At 40.3% G+C, this 8,524-nt stretch overlaps 1 pseudogene; it reads right to left on the reverse strand.

Annotated features, from left to right (window-relative positions):
• Positions 1-583: 583 nt before the first annotated feature.
• Positions 584-7,920, reverse strand: LOC142434575 (serine palmitoyltransferase 1-like; annotated as a pseudogene).
• Between the last annotated feature and the right edge of the window lie 604 nt (positions 7,921-8,524).

Below are 8,524 nucleotides of genomic sequence, written 5' to 3' on the forward strand. Positions count from 1 at the left end.
TCTTTTAAATAGATACACATGATGAAGACTGGAAAATATGTGGTTGAATTATATCTTCAATAATAAATCTTGTATCATATATAATCACATATATACATAAACATATAATCAAATATATATATTTACACACACATACATATATATAAATGTTCCAAAATTATTTTTATATCAACCAGGAGGGTGCCAAAGAGTACTTGTAGATTCCTTACTATTAGAAGGAAGAGAAGAGACAGTGGAGCTCCATTTTTAAACAACAAAAAATATACAATACTAGTATAATAAAACATTTTAAAAGTACTAAATAGCACAATTTAAATACCAGTTATACACTGTCATTAATTTTCCTCTATAAAAAATCACTTCCAAGCCTTGTAGAAGTGTTTTCTTTCTAAAAATAATTAGCATTCTCCTTATGGTCACACATTTGGTCCATATCCATACTGTCTGCTAACAAATCTTTCAAGTATCAATAAATCTTCCTTTAAGTTCTCCATGGCCAGCACAAGGTCTCTGAGAAGTCCATGCTCCACAGCAACCTTCAGCTTCTTATGTGAAAGATAGCCACCGTGCTCAGAGACACAGCCTAAAGCAGAATGGCTTGAGCTACATCTTTGAATGTGGATGCAGCCTTCTCCAGTTCTTTTACTGCTTGTACCATTGTAACCACAACTCTAATACTTGGAGGGGGGGCGGAGACACTGTTCTTTCTCCAAGTAGTGTGCCCGAGTTAAGGCAATACTTCTGTGCATGCATTGATTTACAATTTCCTGAAACAGTTTAACATATTTTTTTTCTTGAGAACCAGTGTTCTCTTCTAGTTGTAGGTGAAACACTGGCGAAAATTGCTCCCCGCCATGCCTTGTAAAGCTTTATGAATTTGTTTGAATTTTTCTTTCAACAGTACAAAAATACCTGCATTTTCCCCCATGGTGTTGAGGGCCTCAATTACAGCAGCAGCCACTAATAGAAGAGGTAATGAAGCTGAGAAGCAGTAACCCTGGCCAGAAAATTGCTGATGATCAATAACTTGCCACAGCAGAAGCCACCAATAAGAGCAAGGGTGTTCTCCATGTTTGCACTGATAAGATCAATATCATCTATGCTGATTCCATAATGCTCAGTGACTCCTCAGTCGTGTTCTCCTGGAACTCCAAATAAAAGGCATTCTTACAGAAAGATTCTTGCTTTGTATCTATACTTTAACTTAACCAATTCTGGACAAGGAAAAATAGTTCCAGTATTCATACACAACTCTTTCACTACAATGAAACATCGAGTTACATGAGTCTTGTGAGGATTCTTTTGTTGCTTGATCTCTTATTCTTTTATTTTAAACATTTTTGGGGGCTCTTACAGCTCATAAAATTCCATAGATCTATTGTTTCTAGCATATTTCTACATATGTTGCATTGTCATTTTCTAAACCCTTCCTTTCTATTTGGACCTTGATATCAACTCCCCCTTTCCCGCCCCCCCTCCTCCACTCGCAATCCCTTGATAACTTAAAAATTATTATTGTTTTCATGTCTTACAGCAACCACTGTCTACCATCACTCTTGTCTCTGTTGTTGGCAGTGGGGGGTGGGGATTATGCATTGAGCATTATGATTAATTTCCCTTTCCTCTCCTCCTTCTCCCACCTTCTCCCTACACTCCTGGTATTGTTTCTTCCAATTATGTTCCTGAGGGGTTTATCTGAACTGGATTTCATGCGGTGTTTCAATAGCTCATATTTGTACCAGTGTACATGTTATAGTCTAGCTAGGACTGAAAGGCAGAACTGGGGTCATGATAGTGGGGGGTGAGGAACCCTCAAAAAAATCAAAGGGATATTGTGTGTTTCATCAGTGGTGGACTCTGCCCTGGTTTACTCATCCCTTCCTTGTGGCCCTTCTGTGAGGGAATGGTCCATTTTCTAAGGATGGGCTTGGTATCTCTGGTCTTCACCCTCATCTCATTCTCAACAATATGATTTTTGTTTGTTTGCTTGTTTTGGGTCTTCTGGTGCCTGTTACCCAATTCCGCTGACATCTCATGTTCACACAGGCTGGTGTGCTTCTTTCATGTGGCCTTTTGCTTCTCTGCTAGATGGCTACTTGTTTTACTTCAAGCCTTTAAAATGTCAGATAACAATATTTTTTGATAGCCGGCACCATTAGCTTTCTTCACCACATTTGCTTTTGCACCCATTGTCTTCAGCGATCATGTCCGATCATGTCTGGAGGATGAGCATCACAGAAGTCCAGATTATTAGAACAAAGTGGTCTGTCATTGAGGTAGGGATTGGGCAGAGGCCCAAAGTCCATCACCTTCCTCAATGTATTGCCATATGAATATATGTACATAGGCCAATACCTCTGTTTTTGTGAATTAATATATTTACATAGGTCCACACCTGTGTTTACACCTGTATTGATTGCTTTGCTTCCAAGATCTTTCCTCAGTTTCCTTTTACCTGTCTCTTGCCCCATCATCACACTCACCCTTCTTCTACCTCTTAGTAATTACTCTCAGCTAGATTGCTTTTGCTCCAACATCACTGAAATGTCTATGTCCTCCTCATTGTTGGCTTTTAATGCCCTAGTTATTCCCCTGCCTATAACGTTGTTTGATCACCACTCCTTTGCCTGGCCTCCTCCTTCCCCAGGGCCCTCTAGAACTGTGACTTAAATTACTTTCCTCGCAGGCATGCTTCCCATGCCTATCATATTGGTAGGCAAAAGAACAATAACAGAAACAAAATAAAAGGCTGAATAAAAAGAGAAAAAAGGGAAAAAAGCTAGCTCAAAACAAAACCCAAAACGAGAAAGCATGCATAATTCCAGATGACATTTATTACTATCTCCCCACCAGTCCTGTGGGGTTCTGGGAAATGCCCCTCATAACCTGAAGTCTATTTTGGGAGCCCTCAGGGTTTTTGTGGCTTTGCTATGCTCCCTTTATTGGTCTGCCATGTTCCCTCTTTGGTTGGCCCCACTGTGGGGGTAGTCATACTGGACACACTTCTGCCATGTGTCCCTATTATTGTTTTCTGACGCAGTATGCTCCAGCGAGGGGACATCAAGTCTCAAGCTGTTGACAGCCCTACAACAGGTCCTCTCTGTGTCTTAACAGCTCCATGCAGGGACATCATCCTCAGGGCTTGGTGTGCCAGTATGGGGTCTAGTCCCTCTCTCTCTCTCTATTTTCCCCTATTGATTTGCTTCTGTATGGACGTGGCAGGCTGGCGCCTTGCCTAACCTACAGGGTTAGTGTCCTCCGTAGCACATAATTTTAGGGAGAGGTCAGTTTGACTGTGATTGGGCCAGCCCTATAGACCTCCCTGTTCGAGTTGCTTCATGTGGTTATGTTGCACTCAAGGTTTGAGTAGGGTCTGCATTCACACTCACATTTCTGTGAAGATATAAAAGATATAAAAGATACCCTCCCCTTGGTGGATTATTGCCCTACTTCCCCAGTGCCATCATCTCCCTCTTTTTTTTAAATTTTAAATTTCTCCCTTTTCCCCCTACCACCCCTGTTTCCCCTTCTTTGTGTTGGAATGACATGTACATCCTGTGAAGCCATCTGGTCCAGGAACTTTTTTCATTGGGAGTTACTTGATAGTCATATCTATTTCATCTTTTGCTATGGTTCTGTTGAAATTCGTGACCTCTATCTGGGATAATCAAGGGAGGGAATGTTTTTCCAAGTATTTGTCAACGTCTACCACCTTGTTGAGTTCATTAAAATACAGACTTTCATAGTATCCTTTCAATCTCAGGGTTTATTGTCATTGTTTATTCCCTCATCCTGGCTATTGATGTTTGTTCCTTCCTTTCCTTGGTTAGGATTGCAAGAAGACTGTTGATTCTTTTTCATCCGTTCAAAGAACCAACTTTTTGCTGTATAGTTTTTACATTTGTTCTCTTGTCTTCCCACTGGTTTAACTCTGCCCTCATTTTTATTATTACTTTTCTTTTGCTATTGGAGGGGTTGGTTTTTGACTCAGTTATAGTTTCTGGAGGTTTTGTGATAGCGTATGTTTCTCTTCCTTTTTCATATAGGCGGTTATTTCTATCGAGCTACCTCTGATAACTGATTTTGGAATATTCCATTGGTTTTAGTATGTTGTATTCTCATTCTCTTTAGTTACTGGAAACTTCCTAAAATCCTCCCTTCTGGGCCAGTACCCAATTGTGTCGCAGAAGATTGTTATTCATCCTCCAATTGTTTGCCCTTGTTTTTCTGGCTCTATAAATGTCTTTCAGGTCCAGTGTCCTAATTGTAGTGTGTAGCTCTGTAACCTTCTTGCCGAGTTTCTTTCCAAGTGATATAGCTTTCTCTGATTGTGGAGTATTGAAGTCACCTACTATGATTGTAGAGTCTGTGATTTCTTTTTTCATCTCTTGAATAGTTGTTTGATGAATTTCATTGGTTTCTTGTTAGGTGCGTATATTTTTATTATGCTCACTGGTTCCTTGTCTATTGATCCTTTGAGCATTGTATAGTACCCCTTCTTGATTCTTGTAATGGTTTGTACCTTGATGTCAATTTTGTGAGATTTTAGGACATTTGTCTGGGATATTTTCTGCAAGTCTTATATTCTTAGTCTATTTCTGTTTGTGAGCTTAAGATGCGTCTCTGGCAGGAAACACATAGATAGGTTTTGTTTTCTGAACCAGTGCTAGCCATTGTCTTTAATGGATGAATTGAGGCAATTGATTATCTGAGTTCTTATTATGATCTGTGGATTCATTGCTGTCAACTTGTACTTTTTGTGTTGTGTGTTTTACTATCTCCCTTCATATCAGTGTGCTATGTTTGTGTGTGGGGTTTCATTCTTGCCTTATTTTCCCTCTGAGGTCATGTTATCTTGGTAATTTTTACTGGTACATTTGCTACTGGATGGAGTTGGGATATATGGTGAACTCTTGCTTGTGCTTGGTGGATGATGGTCTTCTGACCATAATGTGTCAGCAAGTATTTTCTGCATGGTTGGGTCTTTACTGCATGTTCTTTGAGTTTTTCCTTGTCCATGAATTTTCGTACATCGCTGTCTATTTTAATACATAATTTGGCAGAATAGAGGATTCTCAAGTTGGCGTTTTATTCTTTCAGCTTTCTGAAGATGTCACTCCACTCTCTCTTCCTCTTTATGGCTTCTGCTGATAGGTCTAAGGATATTCTTACCTGGTCACCATTGTACGTGACCATCTTTTGTTTTCCTCTTGCTGCTCTTAAAATTTTCTTTTTCCTCAAAATTGGATAATTTAACTATTATATGCCTTTGTGAGGTCTTCCTGGGGTTTAGTTTAATTGGTGTCTGAGGTAGTTAGTTTATTGTGACAACCTGGCCGATAAGCACATGTGAGTTAAATTGAAGGGCGGAGGGATAAATGACTCAGTGAGCCTCGCCTTTCTAGTTCTTGGGTCTCTTTTTTAATGAGCTCGGACCAGGGCCCAACTGCCTTAGGCAGTTCCCTGCTTTAGCTGGCAAGCCTCACTTCCTGCAAGACATTCCTAAGGAGAAGCCACATGGAGCTACTCTGATGCAGCCCTGGGTGCTGGAGCACCCGCGTGGAGATCCCTGCCAGCGTGGAGATGTTTACACATTCACTGACTCGATTTTCATCCTGAAGTTGGCATCATTGCATCTGTTTTGTGAGATGGAGGAAGACTTTGTGGACTGGTGTTGGACATATGGGTTAATGTTGGACTTGTGGGCTTTGGAAACGCTGAGTTGGGATGTTTTCTTGATGCACACCTAACCTTTATATAAAACTCTCTCTTATACATGAGTTGCTGTGGATTTGTTTCACTAAATACCCAGACTAACACAGTGTGCTATCTGCTTCCTGTATGAATGTCTGATTCTCATTCATTAAGGTGTGAAGTTTTCTTCCAGGAATTCCCTCTCTAATTTATCTTTAGACTTCTTCATTGTGTATTGTTCTAGTAATGTTGTTTCTCTTCATAGCATCTGTTATTAGTCTCAGGTTTTCTTGTGCCTCTTTGATTATCTTGCTTTACTCTTTCCTGTTTGCCGAAGTCTGCTTGATTGTCCTCAAGATCACTGGTACAATTCTTTGCTTCTTCTAATATTTTTGTGAGATCTGTTATCTTGTATTTTGTTTCTTTTACCTCATCCATTAGTTATTGTATTTCCCTTTGATTTGTGACCTTCATTCCTTATATGGTTGATACCATCCTCTCTATTGTGGACTTCATCTCCTCTATCATTTTGTCCTTATTCTTCATTATTTCCCTCATATTCTGCGTTATTCAAAGCAGCATTCTGAAAATTTCTTTTGGTTGCATATCAACATCTGTTCCTCTATGAGCATCTTTAGGTTCAGGATTTCTTCCACTGTTGCATTTTGTTTTTCTTGTTCACCTTGAGGGTATTGAGATATGTTGCTGTTTACATGTAGTTTGGGAAGAACTGGGTGTCATGTTTTCAGAGACCAAGGGGCCCTGAGCTCTTTCTCTGTGTGATTGATGAGATTGTTTTCAGGGACCACTTGTGGCCTCCTATGGTAGTGGGACAAGCTGCTGTGTAGGCGATGTGCTGTGGTGATTCAGAGGCCAGAGGTGATGTGGGGCTTAAAAGGTGTGCTGAATCCAGTGACTGTAGGTATACCATTGGACCCAGTTTAGCCAAGCCTTCAGTGTGGGCATGGGCTGGTCTGGATTGTTTGATCACAATTTTCAGTCATTAAAAGATTCTCTATGGAGTCCAAGACTGGTAGAACGAGTTTTGGGCTCAGACTGTGTTTTTCAGCGCCTGAATTTTCTGTGTTGTTATGTTACATTCCTAGGGTGTGCTCTGGTGATCACTGTTCTGCCTGTCTTTTTATGCTATTATCATGCTAGTAGATCACGATCATAGTCAGGTTTCTGGAGGTTTTCATTTAAAGTTATGCAAAGGAACACAGCCTGGAAACATAAGCATTTTTAAAAAATATTTTTCTTTTTATATTGGGCTTGTGGCATTCCCTGGTATTAGGACTATGCTTAGCTGTCTCCCAGGGAAGTGGGACAAGATTAGCTGAGTGGTTTGGGGACCAACTGAATCTAAACGTACCCTGGCTTCACTCCTGTGTTACATTCGACTCTCTTGAACAGCTATGCCATTCCAGGGGCTCCCAAATGGCTGCAAATTAGTGACTAATTATCTATGGTTACCCACACTGGCAGGCAAGGAGCTGGGGAGAGATGGAAAGGGGATTGCTGATATAGTACTTTCATCCCTGGCTGGGGATGGAGAAGGCAAGAGCAGGGTGGATAGCAGATAGGGGAACCAGTGTGAGGTCTTGTGGCTAGTTCTTGGAGGCTCTCTGTGAGCCTGGAATTATGACTACCTTTAGGCAGCAGCCTGGGGAAATTACTACACATTGCAAGTCTTGTATCTTAGGTGCAGAAAAGGGGGCAGACACTGTACCACTGGATCTGTGGAGAAATAAGCGGAGTGCAAAGGCAGCCTCAGTAAACTTAAAGCATTTCAGTGAGTTCTGGAATTACTCCATGGGCAAAAATCACAGGAGAAGGTCTGAATCAGACTCTATTACACCGATTCTATTTTTATCACCCAGTCTCCCAATATTGGCCTCTCTACCGCTTAATTTTCTGAGGTAACAACAAGAGCGATGGCAGGTGATTGTACCTGGATGCTGGCTTGACTCCTCATCCCCCTCTCTTGTTATTTCTGTAGTTTCCCTACGTTAGCTATATCATTATGTTAGAACAACTTAATGTCACTACGTGTTGCCTGTAATCCTTTCTGAATAACTAAGAAGAAAGCTGTATCTACAAACAAAATATCCCCTCTCTTAGAGTAAGCAGCAATAGCACGATAGTTGTGTCAAATCCATATGAGTAGATAATGGCCTCTTCTGTCTCCATAAATTTTGCTAGGCAATATTCCAAATCCAAGTGCATATAAAAATGCCATAAAATTCTTTAGGTCTACAAGTGCTTATGCTATACATTTTAAGAAATGCCAATGGTGCTGCTTTTACCCTAGGGTTATCCAACATTCCAAGAAAATTAAATGAGGCAAAGTTTATGCATTATCTTCCCTTCACCACATTTTTGTGCCTTGGAGGGCCTGAAACCATATGTACTTTAGAGCAGGATGGTCTTTGGAGACAGGATGAACAAGTGGTTCTCACTACTAGTCTTCAATCTATTCTTCCTTTTCATTTACTGTGAGATCTGATAATTCTGGCAATTTAAAAGTTTTAGATAAAAAAAGTCTAATTATCTAGAATATTAGAATTCCTTCCAAAATAAGATGGTAAGCAGGATACTCATAAAGTGCCTGTACCATTTTCACCAATACTCACTGCTCCATGCTAGCCAAAATATTTGCTCCAGGGAATTCCTTCAGGAAGGCAGGCCACCTTAATGTTTTCAATAAGTTTTACTCCCACCTAGATCTTACTTTATAAATAGTTCTGGGGATATATTTCATATAACATCCAAGTTAATCATCCAATCATATTAGTAAAATGTGCACAATCATCACCACAATCAATTTCAG

This window comes from Tenrec ecaudatus, chromosome X (genome assembly GCF_050624435.1).
Source record: "Tenrec ecaudatus isolate mTenEca1 chromosome X, mTenEca1.hap1, whole genome shotgun sequence".
NCBI classification, from domain to species: domain Eukaryota; kingdom Metazoa; phylum Chordata; class Mammalia; order Afrosoricida; family Tenrecidae; genus Tenrec; species Tenrec ecaudatus.